Source organism: Rhinopithecus roxellana, chromosome 14 (assembly GCF_007565055.1).
Source record: "Rhinopithecus roxellana isolate Shanxi Qingling chromosome 14, ASM756505v1, whole genome shotgun sequence".
NCBI lineage: Eukaryota > Metazoa > Chordata > Mammalia > Primates > Cercopithecidae > Rhinopithecus > Rhinopithecus roxellana.
This window is the reverse complement of record NC_044562.1, coordinates 78,779,735-78,803,477: the sequence shown is the minus strand read 5'-3', so window position 1 is coordinate 78,803,477 and position 23,743 is coordinate 78,779,735.

Here is a 23,743-nt window from a genome sequence, read left to right as displayed (position 1 = left end):
GAACTATCACTAAACTCCTAGCTAAAATAAAAATTACTGACAACACCAGGTGCTGGCAAGGATGCAGAACAACTAGCACACTCATATGTTGCTGGTGGAAATTCAAAAACAGTGACTCTGAAAAACCATTTGACAGTTTTTTATAAAGTTAGATATAGCCCAACAATTCCACTTCTAAGTATTTATTTTAGAGAAATGAAGATATATTCACACAAAAACTTGTACATGAACATTTATAGCAGTTATATTTATAATTTCCCAAAACTGGAAACAGTCAAATGTCTTTAACTGGAGAATGGTTAGATAACCTCTGGTACATCCACACAATGGAATACTACTCAACAATAAAAAGGAACAAACTACTGATATATGCCACAACTTGAGTGAATCACAAAGGCACTATGCTGAGTGAAAGAAGCCAGTTTCACAAGGTTACTGTGATACAGTGAGAAATACATATTTGGTCTTTGTTCCTTGTTCCTGACACAGCTCCTAAAATTTCCTGAGTGATGGGGATGATAGGAGTGTCTTTTGTCATTCATAACAAGCCTCTTTCCACCATATTTGAGTTTATATTAATAAAGTGACTTAGTGGGCTCCACTAAGCTATTTACTTCAGGATGGGCGCTGGTTGCCAGAGAAACCAATTATATGATTATATGGTTAGGACTTTCGGCCCCATCCCCAGACCTCTAGGGAGGGAAAAGGGAATGAGACTGAGTTAATCACCAATTATCAATGATTTAATCAATTATGCTTATGTTTATAGAATGGAACCTCCATAAAAACACTAAACAATGGGGTTCTGAGAGCCTCCAGGTTGGTGAACACACTGAGGTGCTGGAAGGGGCGGTGCACCTGAGAGGGCCTGGAAGCTCTGCACCCCTTCGCCCTTACCAAGTCCCGCACATCTCTCCCATGTGGCTGGTCCTGAGTTGTATCCTTTATAATAAACTGGCAATAGTAAGTAGAGCACTTTCCTGAGTTCTGTGAGCCATTCTAGCAAATTATTGAATCTGAGGAAGGGGTTTTGGGAACTCACTGACTTTATCTTCTGTCAGCCTTAAGTATGGGTGGCCCAGAGCAGGGGCTGTCTTGTGATATTAGGCCTTTAATGCGTGGGATCTTTCCCAACTCCAAGCATCAGTGCCTGAAGTGAACTGTAGAACATTCAGTTGGTGTCCAGAGAGATGCGGAATTGGTTAGTGTGAGAAGAAAAAAAACTACACATCAGGTGTCAGAAGTGTTGTGAGTAAAAACAATTGAGAATTACATTCTGAATGATTCCATTTATGTAACATTCTTGAAAAGACAAAATTTTAGTGATAGAAAACAGATTCGTAGACTCCAGGCCTAGGAGGTCCCAGGAGGCTATGACTGCAAATGTGTAGGGGTAGGGAGGTTTTTGGAGTGATGGCACTGTTCTAGATGCTGATTATGGCAGTAGTTACACAAATCTATACATGTGCTAAGACTCATAGAATTGCACACTAAAAATGTCCATTTTACTATATGTTAGTTTTTTAACTATATAAATATTTTAAAGATAGGACAGTTTTTGTTGAATACAACTCAGTATATGCCAAAAGTACGACTTAACCATCAAAATAAACAGCTTGAGATGCATTAATGGAAGTATTCAATCCAGAACAAAAAAAGTTAAGACCCATTGGACTCTAAAGTAATTAGACTGCAGCTATAATATTGTGTTTTATTTGGGACATTGATAAAAATCAACAGCATCTAAAGGAAGGTGACCACGATGATTAGAGGATGATAGAAAGGATTAGGACTATTTAACCTGGAGAAGAGAAGGCATGACATGGTAATTCTCCTACTATATTAGAAAAATGTCCAAGTCGTTTACTGAGCCCTATTCTGTGTTACTCTTGAGAAAAAAACTGTGTCCCCCAGGGAGTAGTTACACGAAGGCAAATCTCAAACCACTATACAGGAAAGCTTTCTATCAAGTTGAGAATAAATAAAACGACCTGCCTAGATAAGCAGTGAGCCTCTCGCCATTGGCTGGAAATCACTGAAAATGTTCAAGCAGATGTTAAATAACCATCTATCAAGGTTATTGTCAAAGGGATTACTTCACTGAGTAGGAGACTGATCTATTTAACCTTTAAGGTCTCTCGCAACTCCACCTCCTGTATTCTAAGTTATAAATGATGCTGTAAATCACCCTCACCCTATGTGTATCTCCAACTCCTACACCTCATTACAATGTACACAGGGCTCACAAAATCCCCATGGACTCCTGCTAACACTGACTGTCTCAAGACAGCCTTCAAGGCTGCTTTAATGATTTCCAACCAGCAATGGGAGAGAGATATGCTGAAGAACATGGGAAAAAACTAAAATTTCTGTAGATAATGGATAGATAACTTTTAACCAGGATATAAAGGGAATTTTTGACCCTGCTCTGTTTGATAAGTTATTGTATCAGATCCAAAATGAACTACTACAAGCCTTGAGACCTATTTTGACTTCCCTGATCTGGCCCGTGCTCTAGTCTGGACAAGGAAACTGGGAAGCCCGACGTCCTGAAAGTTACCATATGCAAAATAATTCCTGTATTCTTTCCTGCTCTTTTCAGTTCTTTGAATATGAACCTTTATATTTTCCTCTCTGGTTTTCTCAGTGAATTATCTAGGCTCGGATCTTTCAAAAGTCTAACTACAAATTAGGATTAGAGGGACTAATTAAGGTTACAGTGGGCTTGATCAGGGCAGGCAACAGGGTTAACTTCAAGCTAACAAAGATTGGAACAAGGGGATGGCTGTGGAGATTAATTTTCTCTGGCAGGACATGAGTCAGGGAAACTGATACGGATTTGGATATCTGAATTTGGAAGGGCAATATTTAAAGTAGTAGATCAGGCACAGGTTAGACATGATTTCAATCAGAGGTTATGTGTTACCCCAATGATTCTAAGAGAGACGAGTTGAACTGCCCACGTCCATGACCACCATGATGCCTTTCCACATCAGAGCCCATGGGCCTTCCTGGTTGACCTCATCCTTTTGGTGAAATTTGATTACAAATTATTTATATCATCAGATGCAACTTTACTCTTTTCAGGATGTTAATGAAGTTATTATAGTTCTCTTTATCAAGTCCATTATTGAATTTAAGTCTGTTTGGCAGACAAAAGTAGTCTATAGTGTTATAAGTCAGATTACTTATTGCAGCAGGTAATCACTGCAAGCTAGCATGGGACATTTCTGGGGTGTTGGTTATGTTCTTGATCTAGCTGCATTCAATTTGAAAATTCTGGTTTTTATGGTTTTTACACTTTTCTATATTTACATTATACTTCAGTAAAAATGTTCCACAGATAAGAAAAAGCCAGGCTGGGCACGGTGGCTCACACCTGTAATCCCATCACTTTGGGAGGCCGAAGCGGGTGGATCGCCTGAGGTCAGGAGTTCGAGACCAGCCTGACCAACATAGTGAAACCCCGTCTCTACTAAAAAAAAAAATACAAAAAATCAGCTGGGCGTGGTGGCAGGTGCCTGTAATCCCAGCTACTATGGAGGCTGAGGCAGAAGAATTGCTTGAACCCAGGAGATGGAGGTTGCAGTGAGCTGAGGTCGTGCCACTGCAATCCAGCCTGGGCAACAAGAGTGAAACTCTGTCCCAAAAAAAAAGAAAAAAGAAAAAGCCTTGGGCAGAGGTCTCCTGACATCATCTAGGTAGTGGGCAGCCAGCAATGCAATAAGTAGATCTCAGCCTTCTTTCTTTCTTTTCCTGTGTGTGTGCATGGCTCACACCGGCTCATTCAAATCTACACACACCCAGATACAAACAAGATCTGTTCAGAGGCTGGAGAAGCCATCAAGGATGCTCCAATGGGATATATCTGCCTTCTCTTCCCAATTCCGACCCATGTGAGAATCCAGGGGTTGGCAGATGCCATGCTATAGAACAGGATTCAATATTCTGTTCCTCAGTGTTGGAAAGGGGGTACTCATTCTCTCAGGAGAAATCCAGGTCCCCTGAGGCAGATAAATAAGGCAACTTTAAACATCAGTTAACTAATAATATGTAAGTGTATATCTAGCAAAAAGGAAAGAAATACATTAAAAGGTCAACAGTTACTTCTGCTGAGTGAGGATTAACTGACTTTTTTCTTTAGATTTTTCTCATTTCGCTTTTATGTTTTGTTTGTGATCATGTATTGTTTTCAAAAAACATGTAAGTGCTATAGTTAAAACTCTTTTTTGTTTGTTGGTTTTCGAGAGTCTTGCTCTGTCACCTAGGCTGGAATGCAGTGGCGTGATCTCAGCTCACTTCAACCTCCGCCTCCCGGGTTCAAGCAATTCTCCTGCCTCAGCCTCCCGAGTAGCTGGGATTACAGGCATGTGCCACCATGCCTGGCCAATTTTTGTATTTTTAGTAGAGACGAGGTTTCACTATGTTGGCCAGGCTGGTCTCGAACTCCTGACCTTGTGATCTGCCTGCCTCAGCTTCCCAAAGTGCTGGGATTACAGGCATGAGCCACTGTGCCTGGCTATAGTTAAAATTCTTATGTTTGTATAGGCCATTATTATTTTCAAACATAAGTATAAGTTTCCTCAGTGGATTCTTTGTATATTTTGAATACAAGTTCTTTATCATGTGAGTTTTGCAAATATTTTTTCTTAGTCTGTGTCTTGTCTTTCCATTCTCTAAACAGTACTTTTTGCAGAGCAGAAGTTTTAAATTTTAACAAAATCCAACAAGCCACTTTTTTCTTTCATGGATTGTACTTTTGGTGTTGCATTGAAAAACTCATTACCATCAATTGATTCTCTGATATTATTCTCTGATATAATTCTGCTTATGTCAGAGAAATAATTCTCTGATATTCTTTATCTCCATTTTGCAGATGAGAAAACCAAGACTCAAAGATTAACTAACTTGACTTAGCTCAGACCTGCAGCAAGTAATAGATTTGGGACTGCTTTACATTCCAATGCTTTTTCCACTATAGAATGTTGCAATGCTATCTAATCCTATTATTCTTGCTTTTGTTTTCTTTGCTTTTCTTTCCTTTTTTCTTTTCTCTTTTAAAGTTCTTTTTGGCCAGGTGCAGTGGCTCAAGCCTATAATCTCAGCACTTTGGGGGGCCAAGGCAGGAGGATCACCTGAGGTCAGGTGTTCAAGACCAGCCTGGCCAACATGGCGAAATCCCATCTCTACTAAAAATACAAAAAATTAGCCAAAATACAAAAAATTAGCCCAGCATGGTGACGGCGCCTGTAGTCCCAGCTACTCGGGAGGCTGAGGCAGGAGAATCACTTGAACCTGGGAGTTAGAGGTTGCAGTGAGCCAAGATCACACCACTGCACTCTAGCCTGGGTGACAGAGTGAGACTTAAGTGCTGGGATTACAGGCGTGAGCCACCGCGCCTGGCCACTAAGTTGTTTTTAACATAGGATGAGCATGGTTTGCTAGAATAAATGGCAGCTTCCAGAGAAAAAGACATTGATGAAGCTAATCCAAAGTCTATCATAACGGCATTGTTAGAAACATGCTCTAAGGTAGCAATGCTAAGGATTGTGAGAGTCCGGGGAACCAGAGGAGCATGTTATAAAAACAAGAGCTCGTTCCGTTAGAAATATACATACACACAACATTTTCCATACAATTTTAGGGGTTCTGAATGCAATGACTGCTCTTTGACACAAAACATATGCAGAATTAGTTCCCCAGGTTATCTGGGGAAAATATAAAATAATGTAAGAAAATAATATCTATAAAAGCACCATCATAGTTCCTGTGAATAGTTAGCATTCCATAAATTCTCTGAATTTAATTCAAAGTCTGATTAATTTGGTTCATAGTAATTTTTGTCTTCAAGTAGAGAATCCATACCCACTCTGCCTCTATTCTACAAATTGGCCACAGGATGTCACTGTTGTTCTAAAGAAAAACTTAAACAGCCCACCACCCCCACAACTTCCACCTCTCACCCCTACCCCCACCCACGGTTCCCAGCCTCCTTAATATAAAAGGACTAAGTAATGACTGTGTGATGAGAAAGGGAGTGAATGAGAACATTACCTTTGTATCCCAAAAGCTTCGTTTTGTGGCGGGGCGGGGGGTGGGGGGGGACGAGGGAAGACCAGGCACAGTAGTTCATGCCTATAATCCTAGCCTCTTTCGGAGGACCAGGCAGGAGGATCACTTGAACCCAGGAGTTGGAGACCATCCCTAGGCAACATAGTCAGATCCTCTTTACAAAAAAATTAAAAATTAGCCAGGTGTGGCGGCATGCACCTGTAGTCCCAGCTACTCAGGAGGCTGAGATGGGAGGATTGCTTAAGCCCACAAGATCAAGGCTGCAGTGAGCCATGATGGCCTCCACTGCACTCCAGCCTCGGTGACAGGGCGAGACCTTGCCTCAAAATAATAATAATAAATTTAATAGTAACATAATACATTCCATTCGAATATTCTACGAAAATTACTGCACCAACATAATCTTTCAGAGATGCCCTTTTTGTGAAAAGCACTCTTTGGGTTCCGATACTGCCTCCTAACCCAGAAGATCCACGGAAAGTCTCAACCATTCATTTACTGATTCATTAAAGAATTTTTGAATACCCAGTATGTGATAGGCACTGTGCATATCACAGTTTGCCAGGAGATTTAGCCATATCTGGTCACTCTCACAATAGCTCTGCATAATTAGGCCCCAGCTTAGGGTGGCAATAGCATAGGGTCCCTAGAGTTCAGAGTCCCTAGAGAGAAACTGGTCACCCCAAACAGCCTCTTGTAGTTACTCGACCTGAAAGATGTCATAATAATTCTATATCTTACAGTGCTGCCTGGGGTAATATTCATCCATCACTGCTAAGGTGGGCAGCAGTTATCTGTAAAATGTCCACCTGGCCCCGTGGCTTCTCCCTTCTGGGCACCACCAAAGGAACATCAAGATTCACATGATAGTTTTGTTTCATAACAGTGTTTTTGAGATATAATTCACATACCATAAAATTCACCCTTTAAAGGTATAGAAGTCAGTGGTTTTTAGCATATTCAGAGAGTTGTACAATCATTGTCATTATGTAAATCCAGAACATTTTCATTACCCCAATAAGAACTCCCATACCCACTACCACAATAAGAAACCCCATATCCTATTCTCACCCTTTACCCAGCCCCAAACTACCACTAGTCTACTTTCTGTGTGGATGTGCTTATTCTGGATTGATATAAATGGAATCATACATACAACATAAACTGGTATTTATTTATTTTACTTTATTTTGTATTTGAGATAGAGTCTTGCTCTGTCACCCAGGCTGGAGTGCAGTGGCACGATCATGGCTCACTACAGTCTCAATCTCCTGGGCTCAAGGAATCCTCCCACCTCAGCCTCCCTAGTAGCTGGGACTACAGGCACCCACCAAATATTGTTTTAAATTTATTGCAGAGATGAGGTCTTGCTACATTGCCCAGGCTTATCTTGAACTCCTGGTCTCAAGTGATCCTCCTGCCTCCCAAACTCAGCCTCCCAAACTGTCAGGATTACAGGCGTGAGCCACTGCATTTGACTCAGCATAAACTGTTTTTAAATGACAAGGGAAAGTAATTCTGTCACGTATTTCAGGAATTCTGTCATAACTGCCATGGCTTGATAGGGTGAGTTTCTGCTTCCAAAAAAGGGCTTCCAGAGTAGGACCTAACATATAAATCTATAAATCCTTATAATATAAATCATGAACTACCTTGGGGGTTGCTTTTCTAACTTTGCTAAACAATACAGTCAAATTGAAGTGAAGCTGGTTTTGCTCACGACAAAAGTGACTGAAATTAATTTTCTAAAATCATTTTTAAAGTATATTCTGCAAGATTGTGGAGTGTGGGTACAGTGCTGGTATCTATTATTTTATATTCTAAAGTAGGAGACAAGAAAAATGAACTACAAGCTTCTGTTAGTCTATCTTAGTTAATCATTAAATAAACGTCCAAATCCTACATGCAGGTACATAGAGTAAAGTGAACTGACAATAACCCAATAACCAGCCTGGGGCTGGAGAATAACATCTATAGGGAGAACCCACACCAGCCATTGGACTAGCCATCTTCCTCCCACCAATTCCATGAAGTAGGTACTATTAAAATGAACAAAAAGAAAAAAAATAAAAGACTCAGTGGGATTCAATAACTTAACCAAGGGAGATTGCATCCCTGGCATGTGAAAGTGTTAAGTAACGATTAAAAGCACAGAATCAGGGACGGGCATGGTGGCTCAAGCCTATAATTTCAGAACTTTGGGAAGCTGAGGCGGGTAGTTCACTTGAGGCCAGGAGTTCAAGACCAGCCTGGCCAACATGGTGAAACTCCATCTCTACTAAAAATACAAAAATTAGCCAGGCATAGTGGCCAGCACCTATAATCCCAGCTACTCTGGAGGCTGAGACAGTAGAATCGCTTGAACCCGGGAGGCGGAAGTTACAGTGAGCCAAGATCGCACCATGGCACTCCAGCCCGGGCAACAGAGCCAGACTCTGTCTCAAAAAATAAAAATAAAAATAAAAATAAAAATGGTGACTGGGGAGGGCTGTGGCCTGAGCTGACCTCGTGGTGCTGCAAAAATGCAGCCTCTCAGTCAGTACTCAAGCTTAGGACAGTGAGTACATTGGTGATGCCACCCTGTTCGCACTCCAGGCAATGTCTTCTGTATCTTGTTTCCTCTATCCAGTAAACACAAGTACCATCGCTCCCACATGCATTGTAATACATGTATTACAAGGATGGGGGAGAAGGGTTTGAAGAGCTACTGCCTCTGCAATAGCTCCATTACGTCACTGTAGATACAGACTAATAAAGTTTCTCTATTTTCTTAAAAAGGAAAGTAAAACCAGGTCAATGAAGTGATAACAAGAACTAATAACCACGAAGGTGTTTCCTGCTCATATCCCAAGGCAATAAGGGCAATTAAACTGATTTATGGCAACAATAATGATGCTACTGTTATCACAACTGACTTTGTCAGCAATATCTTTATTTTTAAAAGACTAAGTCCTTTAGGTCCTACAAGTCTGCCTAGATTTCTGGGTGAAGGAACTCCGGGCGGGGGGTGGAAGCTGTTCCCTAAAACAAAGAAAGAACAAACTTGACTTTCAAGTTTTCTTAATAAAATATACTATCTCTATATTTGCACAACTTCCCATTTGCCTCCTTTGAATTGTTTTGGAGAAGAATCAATAATCAATAAAAGAAATCCTTGCTATTTGTGACCTTAGAGCTGTCGGTTGAGCACATAAGTAGAAGCTCGTTAACATTCCAATACCTAAAATTTGAAGCACCTGTGTATTTGAACTCTCTGCTGTTTCTCCCAATATCTAGGGCATCTGTCTGCTTATTGCAGAAATTGTCAACCTGTGTTATTCAGTAGAATCACATAGGGAGTTTTTAAAAACCATTAGTCCCCAGGTTATGCCCCTAGAGATTCCATTGTTATGGAATCTAGTCCCCAGGTTATGCCCCAGATTCCATTGATCTGGAATGCAACCTGGGCATCAGGAATTTCAAAGACTCCGGAGTTATAGACAACCAAATATGGAAGTTGGTACTTAGTTGGCAGTCACATGGGTCTCTGGTCCTTCCTCAGTTTCAGCGGTTCTGGAGGATGGCTCCTTATATTTTGAAGTCTCCCTTGAGGTCCCTTCACTACCAAGTAAATTTTAATTCTCAATATGGCCCATGGTCCATATTTTATGTCAGACCATGCCAACCTGAGCCTTCAGGACAGGTCTCCTAAATGGACATGAATTAGTGAGAGTTACCTTTCTCACAATCTCAACAGAAATAAACCCTGATAGATACCCAAGTGTATCAGTTCATACTACATCAAATTACCATAGACTGGGTGGCTTAAACAGCAAAGTTTTATTTCTCACAGTTCTAAAGACTGGGAAGTCCAAGTCTGGTGAGGTCTCACTTCCTAGTTTCCAGATAGCCATTTTCTTCTTGTACCCTCACACTCTGAGAGAGAAAGCTCTGGTCCCTTCATCACCTTATAACAGCATTGATCCCATCCACGAGGGCTCCATCCCTTGATGCAATTACCTCTCAAAGACCTCACCTCCCAGTACCATCACATTAGGTGTTAAGATGTCAATATATGAATTTTGTTGGGGGGTCATTTGGGGAACATTTGGTCATAACACCCAGTAACAGAAATTAGCTGAATGAAGAAATAGCTTGAGTATAAACTTACAAAAAAAACTTATTTCTGGTAGTGTGTCTGTTTAAAAATTAAAATCTTATGTTCAGTTCTGTTGTTTTTCTTCTGTATGCAATAAGCTAGAATTGTTACTTCAGTATAGTATGAAATACATAGTATGATTAAAGTTTATAATTTAGCTGTAAAGCGGTATACCTTTTTACTGTCACAGGAAAATTGAAATCAAATGGAAACTACCAACCAAAAAAGAACATCTTATAAGATGATTGGACCAATGAGAAAGAATACTGAATTTAGCATTAAATTATTTCCACTTCACACAGACATTTATGAAGCATCTACTAGGTGGCTGGCACTGTGCTAAGGACTCAAGATTCCAAAATGCACCTTTTAGGGCTGACCATCTAGTGAGAGAACAGATCATTTCAATATATTGTGGTCAGTGCTCCACTAGAAAGAACAACAGAGCAGGAGCCTTGACCTCAAGCAGGAGAATAGTGAAGGGGTAGGGAAACCTAATGGAGGAAATGTCTTTGCTATATTTTAAAAGATTGTTATCCACTGGCAGTGAAATGCTGGTGTTTAGGGGATAGAGCCTCAGTTAAAGAATGCTCCACCTTCCTCCAGGTTCTGAACCAGCTCAGAAATGGACTCAGCTAGGGACTAAATTAGAGATCAAAATCTCAGCTTTATTATTGTTACCTTTGCATTAATCTAAGAGGAAGGATGGCTTTGCCAGGAGAGGAGGAAACAGTGATGGGGGAATCCTGTGATTTTCGGCTCCCTATCACAGTGTGCTTTCTGGAATCTACAGTTATATAAACAGAGGAGTTTGCTAAATATGTTCAAATTACTCATTATTGTTCACTGAGTGAGGCAGCTGCATCAGCGTCCTTAAAAGACCTATAAGGAGAATATACTTTTAATTGTCGCAAACTGTAATTGGGAAAAAAAAAAAAAAAACTGCTTTGTTTTTATTTGAACTTATATCAGAGTCAGTTCTAAGTTGTATAATCTATTTGGCATAGACTGATTTATGGACATTCATATTTATTCTCAAACTTGGTCCTAAAAGCTAAATGGGAGATGTCCAGACTAGCTTCTTTTAGAGCCTAGAGTCCACAGTCATGCAATAAATTTTTTAAAAAAGTATTCCTGCAGGATTTATTTACACACACACACACACACACACACATATATATAATATTAATCTCTATCAACCACCATGTAAATTTTTGTGGAGGGCAAGTTAGACTCAAAGGTAATAAAAGCCACAATAAAGCCACCTCTACTAGAGTATCTAAAATCAGGAGCCATGAAATATAGTCCCTTTTTCTGATTTCTACCTGGGAAGAAACAGTCACACAAAGCATTCATGTTTATAGTAGATTTTACTTAAAGTCTTGTGAGATAAATGGGGTATACATCACAATCCAACAGGTAATTTAAAACTGAGAAATGTATGTCCATGCCATTGAAATGACCTTCTGTCATATATTGAAGTTGTTATTTCATAATACTTTCGAACCTCCCACCAGGTTTCTCAGTGCTCCTCTCCTTTCCCCTACCCTCCTCATAATGTGAGTATCCTAAAGTTATCTATACAAGCTGATGGCCTTCCAGAAAGCATTTTTCATGCTGTTTACTTTTTTATTAGTACAGATAATAATATTACACCTTACAAAATGGGTTTTCTAAGCTTTACTAATTATGTTATAATCAGTAGATACTAAAACTTCCAAGAAATAAACAACTTTTTTCTTCTTTCTATAACCTCTGATCTTTAAAACTTAACCTGATGGTTAATGTGCTGTAAATAGTTCCAACATCATCAGATTGTTTTTGTGTTTTGGATTTGCATGAAAGAACAATAATGATGAAACTCATTCCATTCATAATGTTTATGTTTAATACTGTGAGAAGTTGTACTTTATATCAGCCCATTGAGCACTGAAGCTCAATTTTAGTGTACAGATCATACTGTCAGACAAAATCATAACCTTTTAAATGTATTGCTATATACTATTAATGGCATTCTATTAAAATAACTTTGGGCATCAGAGTAGATCAATCTACTTTGGAAGTATGGGCTGAAAATGTTTATAAAATGCTTTATTAAAATGATTAATAATGAAATATAAATAATTACAGATATTTTCATTGTTCTTTTTATACAGAAGATACACAGAAACTATGATGTAGATTGACTTAGATCAAGGCCATGCTATGTGTGTAATACAGTGGTATTATGATATGGATATAAATAACTGTACTTAGTTTTGGTAGAGTGGTTGCCACAGAAATGTTTATCATTTTGTCAACGAAGGTCAACACATGAAGTTCTGCTCATTTTTTAAATGGAGGTTGAGGTAATGTTATAAATGTGAATTTAAAAGACAACTTGATGGTCTGATAGGTTTAGATTGGGGAAGAAGATGTATCCAGCAGAGAACAAGCATAAGGAAAGCACAAGGCACATACTGGGAATTAGGTTTAATAGTTCAGGATACCTGTCCATTGGTAAATAGTGAAATGCAAGGCTAGAATTCTGAGGTAACCTGGCTTGATAACAAGATATAGATATATATAGATATAGATATAGATTTTTTTTTTTTTTTGAGATGGAGTCTTGCTCTGTAGCCCAGGCTGGAATGCAGTGGCACTCTCTCCACTCATTGCAACTTCCACCTCCCAGGTTCAAGCGGTTCTCCTGCCTCAGACTCCCGAGTAGCTGGGATTACAGGCACACACCACCATGCTCGGCTAATTTTTGTATTTTTAGTAGAGACGAAGTTTCACTCTGTCGGCCAAGCTGGTCTTGAACTCCTGACCTCAAGTGATCCGCCCACCTCGGCCTCCCAAAGTGCTGGGATTACAGACATGAGCCACGCACCCAGCCAATAATGATAATTATAAAGAGAAATGAACCTTTTAAAGGTTAAGAAAGAGTCACTGAAATATATGATAAATGAAACAAGGAGTCATTGGTTTGTTTCCAGTTTACCAGATTGGAAGTCAATGGGACTGTTGACATTGGGAAGAGAAAAGGCCTAGTTATCTCATTACTAGTAACATCAAAACACAGGGACTGCAGTTACTATAAGGAGAACTGGGGATCTTAATAGGAAGATAGGAGGTGATAAGTACAGAGCCTTTCTCTCTTCTCCCTCCTGCCCTTATGCCACTGCCAACCTTGTATACTAAATAACATCTCAACCTACCCAAGCAAGAATACATTGCTTTGGATATGGCACATTAAGAAAATGAGCATGCTGGCCGGGCGCGGTGGCTCAAGCCTGTAATCCCAGCACTTTGGGAGGCCGAGACGGGTGGATCACGAGGTCAGGAGATCGAGACCATCCTGGCTAACACGGTGAAACCCCGCCTCTACTAAAAAATACAAAAAACTAGCCGGGCGAGGTGGCGGGCACCTGTAGTCCCAGCTACTCCAGAGGCTGAGGCAGGAGAATGGCGTAAACCCGGGAGGTGGAGCTTGCAGTGAGCTGAGATCCGGCCACTGCACTGCAGCCCAGGCTACAGAGCGAGACTCCATCTCAAAAAAAAAAAAAAAAGAAAAGAAAATGAGCATGCTTTTACAGCATAGGACACAATTATTAACAGCATATATTAATTGCTGATGAATTTAATCACAGTTGAGAATTTTGTGTGTATTGCATTCCTTTTCAGTGATTGCATTCCTTTTCAGTAAACAAAACATTTCTCATTGATACAACCTCTATGACATCCAGGAACACACCCCATAGAACATCTTGTACATAAACCATAATGTTTCATTTCATTTTACATAAGCTTGAAGTATTTAAACGGATTCCACAACTTCTTTATAGTAAGAAAGTCTTTGTTTTCAACAAAAGAACAAAGGATTCGATAAATTCAACAATTCAGTAAACAGATTAAATATTTTAAAATAAAAACTTGTATAGTTATGTTAAACTCCCTATTAGCTCCTTTTTGTATTTTAAAACAATTTGCAATAAGCACTACCCAGGAACTTGTGGCATGTATTTGTTGATTGTCTTCACGTAGAAGTTAAGGAATAGGTCAGAGGTAAGGTTCAGATCAAACGCTTGGAATAGCTTAAAATAACTAATTCTCCCTTTAAAGACTTTTTGCTTAGTATCAATTTTCTAAAGTTAGACTTGGAAAGTTGTTCCTAAATGCAGTAATTTTGTCTTTAGATAGAAATACATTTCAAAAAACAAAAGCTAACAAGTGTTGGTGAGGTTGTAGAGAAATTGGAACCCTTGTACACTGCTGATGGAAATGTAAAATGGTGCAGCCTCTATGAAAAACAGTATGGAGTGTCCTCAAAAAGATTAAAAATTAGAGCTGCCATATGATCCCGCAGTCCCACCTCTGGTATATATTCAAAAGAATTGAAATCAGGATCTTTAAGAGGTGTCTGCATTCCCGTGTTCATTGCAGCATTATTCACAATAGCCAAGATATGGCAACAACCCAATTGTTCATCAACAAATGAATGAATGAAGAAAATGTATATACAGTCATATGGCACTTAATGGGGATACATGTTGAGAAGTGCATTGTGAGGCGATTTTGTCATGTAAACATCATAGAGTATACTTACACAAACCTAGATGGTACAACCTTCCTATATTAAATGATATAGCCTATTGCTCCTGGATTACAAACCTGTACAGCATGTGACTGTACTGAATAATGTAGGCAATTGTAAGTATTTATATAACTAAACATAGAAAAGATACAGTAAAAATATGATATAATCTTATGGGACCACAGTCATATATGCAGTCTGTGGTTGACCAAAACATTGTTATGTGGCACATGACTGTACATACAATGAAATATTATTCAGCCCTAAAAAAGAAAAAAAATCCTTCCATTTGCAACAACATCATGGACCTGGAAGACATTATGCTAAGTAAAATAAGTTACAAATACTGCATGATTCCTCTTACATGAGGCATCTAAAATAATCAAACATGTACTATAGAGGGAGACAATAGAATGGTAGTTACCCAGGGCTGTGAGGAAGAACATACGGGAGTTGTTCAATGGGTACAAAGTTATAGTTAAACAAGATGAGCTAGTTCCAGAGATGTGCTGTACAATATAGTGTTTATAGTTAACAATAAGGTACTGTGCACTTAGAGTTGGGCATGGTGGCACATGCCTGTAGTCCCAGCTACTTAGGAGACTGAGATAGGAGGATCATTTGAGCCCAGGAGTTCAAAACTAGATTGGACAACATAGAGAGATCCTGATTCAAAATATATATATATCTCTTGTTGTGCGCTCTCTACACACACAAAAAAATAAAAATAAAAATAAACAAAAACCACAAAGCGACACAAGGAAACTTTTGGAAGTGAGGGATATGTATATTGTCTTGGATGTAATGTTGCTAACAGAAATATATACATACGTCCAAACTCACCAAATTGTATACATTAATTACTTGCAGTTTGTTGTATACCAATTATATCTCAATAAAACTAGAAAAAAGAAATATATTTCAGTCAACGCTGACTGCCAAGTTACTGAACAAAGAGCAAAATATTTGCACTGAAGGGCATTTTATGTTATATAAACTGTAGACTGTAGATTATTTTTAGTCTTGAGGTTGTAAAATAGATTTTGGCTTACTGAATGTCTTCTAATAAGGCATGTCTGCTTGGAAGAAAGAACAGCAATCACCAGGGCATCCAACATATGGTGGGAACCCAATGAAAGGTGAAACCTGACACCTTGGAGGAAAGGTTGTTACTATTATCTGTGAACTCTCAACATTAATAAAGAAGATACCATTTTCATTTTGTTTTTCTTTTTCTATTTTTTTTAAGCCCTCATCCATACGTGTTGTCAAGGTTGATCATTTTTTAAAGGAGATGGATGCAGTAGGGAGAAGAAGAAATGACTCGGTGACATAAGGCTAATAACCAGCTTTTATTCTTGTTTTGACTTGACTGTGTTTCTCTGCTATCCAGGCTATGCACTCAGTGAAATGTCTTTCACTGAGATATAAACTCCATGAGGGTAGATGCCATGTCTGGTTTGTTCAGGAGCATTACTCCAACATTGAGCACAGAATCAGGCACATAACTGACCTTCAATAAATATCTCCAGAAGTATATAAATGAACCATGCTGTTCAAAGATATTTTTAAAATGTAGTTTTCCTTGAAATTTTAAAGTAAAAATTTTGCCTTACACATATTATATATTTTGACCCAAAACATCTTAAGAAACAAGTTTGTTTTATTTGTAGAGAACAAATCAGTGTAACTGGGATATCCATGACTTTAAATATTTGTCTTTTCTTTGTGTTGGAACCATCCAAATTCTTTACATTTAGCTGTTGAAATATACAATAGGCCAGGCATGGTGCCTCATGTCTATAATCCCACCACTTTGGGAGGCTAAGGTGGGAGGATCACTTGAGGCCAGAAGTTCAAGACCAACCTGCCCAACATAGCAAGATCCCATCTCTATTTTAAAAAAAGAAGAAGAAATATACAACAGGTTATTGTAAACTATAGTCACCCTACTGATCTATCAAACACTGAGCCTTATGTCATCCATCAAACTGTATCTCCCACCCATTTTCAACCAAAATGTTCAGATGATTTAAAGTGATCCTTTATTAGGTCTGAATGATCTGCATAATGCCACAGGTTTTTATTTTTGTAGCCCCAGTATTGTCTGAGATAGGCGCAAAGTGTTACTAAACACTTAAAAACAAAGCGGAATTTGGGAAGTAATTTTTTTATAAATATCTTCTAATTGCTTGTTGAAATTCTTTCCTCATGAGTCCTACATAAGTCATTCATTTATTCACTAATTCAACAAATATTTATTGATACTCCATTAGGTCCCAGATGCTGTGCTAGATACTGGGAATACAGTTGGTAGTTTTTAAAAAGCTAAATATATACCTATCACATGACCCAGCAATGTCACTTGTAGATATTTACCCAAAACAAGTGAAAATCTATATGCCAAAAAGACTTATGCATTCATGCTCTTGGCAATTTTACAATTTCATCAAGTTGTGCATGAATGTCCTTGACAACCTCCAGCAGAAAACTGGAAACAACCGAAATGTCCAAAAGGTGAAACAAATTGTGGTATATCCTTAGAATACAATACAAGACAGCAATAAAAAGAAATGAACTATTGATGCATGTAACAAGATGTATAAATGTCAAAAACTTGCCAAATGAAAGAAGTCAGATACAAAACAATACATACAGTACATAATTTATTGTACCACTTATATGAAATTCTAAAACACTCAAAACTATGGTATGGCAAATTTATGTTATATATGTTTTACCACATGAAAAAAGTCTATAGTGGTATTAATAAAAAGCAAACAAGTGGTTTCCTGGGGCCTAGAATTGACTGCAGAGGAACATGAGGAAAGTTTTTGGGGTGACAGAACTGTTCTATATCTTGATTATGGGATTGATTACATAGATGCATACACTTGTCAAAACTCATCAAAGTGTACACTTAAAATAGGTACATTTTATTGTATGTAAATTATACCTCAGTAAAGGTACTTGGTGAGGGGAGAGTTGAAAACCTACCAATGGGTACCATGCTCAGTGCCCAAGTGATGAGTTCAATTGTACACCAAACCTTAACATCACACAATATATTCTTGTAAGAAACCTACACATGTACCTCCAAATCTAAAATAAAAGATGAATTTTTTAAAAACAGAAATGCACTATCAAGCCTTGAAAAGACATGGAAGGCCGGGCACGGTGGCTCAAGCCTGTAATCCCAGCACTTTGGGAGGCCAAGACGGGCGGATCACTAGGTCAGGAGATCGACACCATCCTGGCTAACACAGTGAAACCCCGTCTCTACTAAAAAATACAAAAAAAACTAGCTGGGCGAGGTGGCGGGCGCCTGTAGTCCCAGCTACTCAGGAGGCTGAGGCAGGAGAACGGCGTAAACCCAGGAGGCGGAGCTTGCAGTGAGCTGAGATCCAGCCACTGCACTCCAGCCTGGGCGACAGAGCCAGACTCAGTCTCAAAAAAAAAAAAAAAGAAAAGACATGGAAGAACCTTAAATGCATATCACTAAGTGAAAGGAGCCCATCTGGAAAGGCAACATACTATATGATTCCAACCATATGACATTCTGTAGAAGGCAAAACTATGGAGGCAGTAAAAAGATCTGTGGTTTCCACAAGTCTAGGGGCAGAAGGCACGGATGAATAGGTGGGGCACAGGGGATATTTTAAGACAGTGAAACTATTCTGTACAATGCAGTGATGGTGGACACATGTCATGTCATTATGCATTTGTCAAAATCCATAGACTGTAAGAGAGAAAAATGTGAACCCTAATGCAAACTATGGATCTTGGTTAATAACTTATCTATATTAGTTCATAAACTATATAAAATGTACCCCACATTGCAAGATGCAAGATGCTAAGCATAGAGGAGAAACTGGGGTAGAAGAGGGTATACATGGGACTCTGTACTTTCTACTCAATTTTTATGTAAACCCAACACTTACCTTTAAAAAAAGTTATTTATTTATTTATTTAGAGTCAGAATCTTGCCCTTTCGCCCAGGCTGGAGTGCAGTGACACGATCTCGGCTCTCTGCAACCTCTGTCTCCCAGGTTCAAATGATTCTTATGCCTCAGCCTCTCAAGTAGCTGGAATTACAGGCATGCACCACCATGCCTGACTAAATTTTTTTTATTATTTTTAGTAGAGACAGGGGTTTGCCATGTTGGCCGGGCTGGTCTTGAACTCCTGACCTCAAATGATCCACCCACCTCGGCCTCCCAAAGTGCTGGAATTACAGGCGTGAGCCACCTTACCCATACAGTATATTAATTTTTTTAAGTATGTGAAAGTCAGTTATATGCATATTGATGAGTAATAGGTTGTCATTGTCTTCCCCTAGTCATTTCAAAAGTTCTACTGTGATGCCAGTATATTAACGTTGCTGCACAGTAAATTATCACAATCTTAGAAGTTTAAAATACACAAACGTATCACCTCACAGTTTTTGTGGGTCAGGAGTACAGACTGGGTCTCTGCTCAAGGTCTCACCCAAAGTCAAGATTCAGCCAAGAATGTGATCTCATTAAACCCATTCAGGTTGCTGGCAGAATTCAGTTGCTTGTGGGTAAATGACTGGAGTTTCCGTTTTCTTGCAGTCTCTCAGCTCCTAGAGGCCACTCTCAGTTCCTAGCCATATGACTCTCTCATAACATGGCTTCTATTTCATCAAAGCCAGCAGGAGACTCTCTTTTAAAGGCTCACCTGATAAGCTCAGGCCAGCAAGGATAATCTTTCTTTTGGCTACTTTAAAGGACATTAATCGGCCGGGCGCGGTGGCTCAAGCCTGTAATCCCAGCACTTTGGGAGGCCGAGACGGGCGGATCACGAGGTCAGGAGATCGAGACCATCCTGGCTAACACGGTGAAACCCCGTCTCTACTAAAAATACAAAAAAAAAAAAAAAAAAAAACTAGCCGGGCGTGGTGGCGGGCGCCTGTAGTCCCAGCTACTCGGGAGGCTGAGGCAGGAGAATGGCGGGAACCCGGGAGATGGAGCTTGCAGTGAGCCGAGATTGCGCCACTGCACTCCAGCCTGGGCAACAGAGCGAGACTCCGTCTCAAAAAAAAAAAAAAAAAAAAAAAAAGGACATTAATCACATCTGCAAAACTACTTCATCTGTCACAAAACATAACCTAATCAGAGGACTGACATCCTATCATATTCACAGATTCTTCTGCACTCAAGAAAAGGGGATTATATAAGGCATGTACACCAGGAAATCAAGAATCTTAGGGGCTATTTAGAATTCTGCCTACCACAGTAGGCCTTTTGGCCTCCAACAATTTGTGTTCCTTCCAAAGGGGAAAAAACTTCCTCCTTCCTGAGGTTTCCCCCATCTTCTTACAGCATCAGCTCAAAATCCAAACTCTCATCATCTGAATTATCTATATCTGGTGAAGATGAGGCTGGGTGTGATCCATTAAGCTCAGTTCTTCAAAGTACAATTCCTTTCTGTGGACCTGTGAAACTAGAGACAAGTCTGCTCCCAACACTCCATCACACAATGGTGGGACTGACATAGAATAACAGTTACAGACATATCAATACAAAAATGGTGAAAGGGAATAAGGAAATGGAAGGTAAAAATGAGTCACTGGTGTACAACAATTCTGTCATTTATCTGGACAAATGTTGGATTTTTATTAAGTTTTAAGATCTGGGAATAATCTTCCTTGACTTTCAACCTACGCTTTGGGCTCTTGGTTCCATTGTGAGTCATTCTCGCTTTTTCATGGAAGGTAGCACATGTGTGATTAAGCTTATCAGCCTGCTTCCTACCAATAGGATTTTGCTAGCTCTAAAAGCTCCTGCTTGCTCACAAGTTCCAAAGCCAATTCTATGATTTGTCCTCCCCAAAGACAGGGTCTCTCTCTGTCACCCAGGCTGGATTGTGGTGGTGAAATCAATAGCTGACTGCAGCCTCAAAGTCTTGTGCTCAAGTGATCCTCCTGACTCAGCCTCCCAAGTACCTGGGACTACAGGTGCACACCAACGCAACTGGCCCACATTTGTATTAGTGTTTTATTGCTCCAAATAACCACAAATTTAGCAGCTTAAAACAAAACAGTTATTATCTTATCATTTCTGTAGGCCAGAAGTCCAGGTGCAGCTTACCTGGGTTCTCTGCTTCAGGGTCTCACCAGGCTGCAATTCAGATATTTCCTAAGGCTACATATAGCCTCATCAGAAGCTCAACCTGGGAAAGATCCACTTCCAAGTTCATTCAGATTGTTGGCAAATTTCAGTTCTTTGGACCTATAGGACAAAGGACAAATGTCTCTGGTATTAATTCATATCATAGCAGCTGGCTTTTTTTTTTTTTTTTGAGACGGAGTTTCACTCTTGTCACCCAGGCTGGAGTGAAATGGTGCAATCTCCACTCACTGCAACCTTCACCTCCTGTGTTAAAGCAATTATCCTGTCTCAGCCTCCTGAGTAGCTGGGATTACAGGCGCCTGCCACCACACCTGGCTAATTTTTATATTTTTAGAGGAGACAGGGTTTCACCATGTTGGCCAGGCTGATCTCGAACTCCTGACCTCAGGTGATCCACCTGCCTTGCCCTCCCAAAGTGCTGGGATTACAGGCATGACCCACTGCACCCAGCCTAGCAGCTGGCTTTTTCAAGGCAAGCGGGAAGGTCTTTCTCACTCCAGTTCGCTGAGAGCAAGTCTTTTATAACATAATAGTCATGGGAATGACATCTCATCACCTTTGCTATATTCTATTGACTAGAAGCAAATTCACAGGTTCCAGCCACACTCATGGGGAGGAGATTATACAAGGACATGATTCATTGGAGTCCACCTTAATATGTGTACACTCATTTTCCTTTGTCTCCATTACCCTCTTCAATCTGAGAAAAACACCTCATGGCCTTTCACATTAGTATCCCTAGTATTTGGCAAATAGCCTGACATACAGGAGCTCTAAATAATAATTCAAAGCTGCAGTTATCAAAGTTTTGGTTTGGGGACGCCAGTATCCTCTTAAAAACATTATTGAGGACCTAAAAGAGCTTTTGTGTACATAGATTATATCTATTAATAGAGGGTTTTAAAACTTATTCATTCAAAAGTACCAATAACTCATTATGTGTTAACAGATATAGCATTTTTTAAAATAATTATATTTCCCAGAAAATTTATGAGAACATTGCTTTACATGTTTGCAATTTTTTTTAATGCCTGGCTTAGTAAAAGGCAGCGGGATTCTCATATCTGCTTCCACATTCAATCATCATACCTGGGTATGGTGTCTCATGCCTATAATCCCAGTGCTTTGGGAGGCTAAAGCAGGAGGATCACTTGAGGCTACGAGTTCGAGACCAACCAGGGAAACACAGAGAGACCCTGTCTCTACAAATAAAATGAAATAAAATATTATCCAGGACTATGCCTGTAGTCCCAGCTACCCAGGAGGCTGAGGTGGGAGTATCACTGAAGCCCAGGAGCTTGAGATTACAGTGGGCTATGATCATGCTACTGTACTCCAGCCTGGGTGACAGAATGAGCCCCTTTAAGACAACAACAACAACAAATCTCATACAGCCTCTGGAAAACTCTACTATACGCGAATGAGAGTTAAAAAGGCAAATAATGTCTTCACATTATTATGAATATAGTTTGACCTTGTGGGCCCCCTGTAGGGATCCAGATCAGTCTTTGTGAACCATTAATTTAAATACTTGTCATGCATTGAGAAAAGGGACTTTGATTCATTCAAGAAGTATTTACTGGGTCCTACTGTGTGCTGGGCATTGTTGAAAGCAGTCAACTAGATAGGTGTCTGTCCTCAGGTTGTTCACAGCAGGTGGTGTAGAAGGATCAGGGACAGCTGGAGTTGACATTTGAGCTGAGATTTTATTTGATTTGAATTTTTTTTTGGAGCCAGAGTTTCGCTCTTGTTGCCCAGGCTGGAGTGCAGTGGTGTGATCTCGGCTCACTGCAACCTCCACCTCCCGGGTTCAAGTGATTCTCCTGCCTCAGGCTCCCGAGTAGTTGGGATTACAGACGTCCACTACGCCCAGTTAATTTTTTGTATTTTTGGGCCGGGCGCGGTGGCTCAAGCCTGTAATCCCAGCACTTTGGGAGGCCGAGACGGGCGGATCACGAGGTCAGGAGATCGAGACCATCCTGGCTAATACGGTGAAACCCCGTCTCTACTAAAAAATACAAAAAACTAGCCGGGCGACGAGGCGGGCGCCTGTAGTCCCAGCTACTCGGGAGGCTGAGGCAGGAGAATGGCGTAAACCCGGGAGGCGGAGCTTGCAGTGAACTGAGATCCGGCCACTGCACTCCAGCCTGGGTGGCAGAGCAAGACTCCGTCTCAAAAAAAAAAAAAAAAAAAAAAAAAATTTTTTTTGTATTTTTAGTAGAGATGGGGTTTCACCATGTTGGCCAGGCTGGTCTCGAAGTCCTGACCTCAGGTGATCCACCCACCTCTGCTTCCCAAAGTGCTGAGATTACAGGTGTGAGACACAGCGCCCAGCCCAAGCAGAGATTTAAGAGACAAAGGGCAGGCCTATGCAGAGGTCTGGGGAAACAGTGTTCCAGGCAAAGAAAGGGGGCCCTCCAAAGTCTCTGAGCCCTGTCTGGCAAGAAAGCAGCCAGAAGTGAGGGTGGTTTGAGGTTGCAGAAGTGGGTAGGGCCACCTTGAGCGAGGCCCAGGGAAGGAATGTGAAGTTTTAACTCTAAATTTCTTTTTTTTCCCTCATTCTAAAACCATCCCAATAAACTTTATAAAAGTAATCAGGGAAGAAAGTGTGGGGGAGGGGACAAAAATAAACCAAACGTGCTGCCAATTGGGCATTACTCATGAGGTCAGCTTCCTCTCTGACCTCCTTGCCCACAGTTGTTTGGTGCCTATTGTCCTAAAATCATGCAGACCCTGTCACAAGATTATAGTTCTCTTCCATTGCTCTATAGAGAACTTGAACATTATGAAATACTAAGTTTT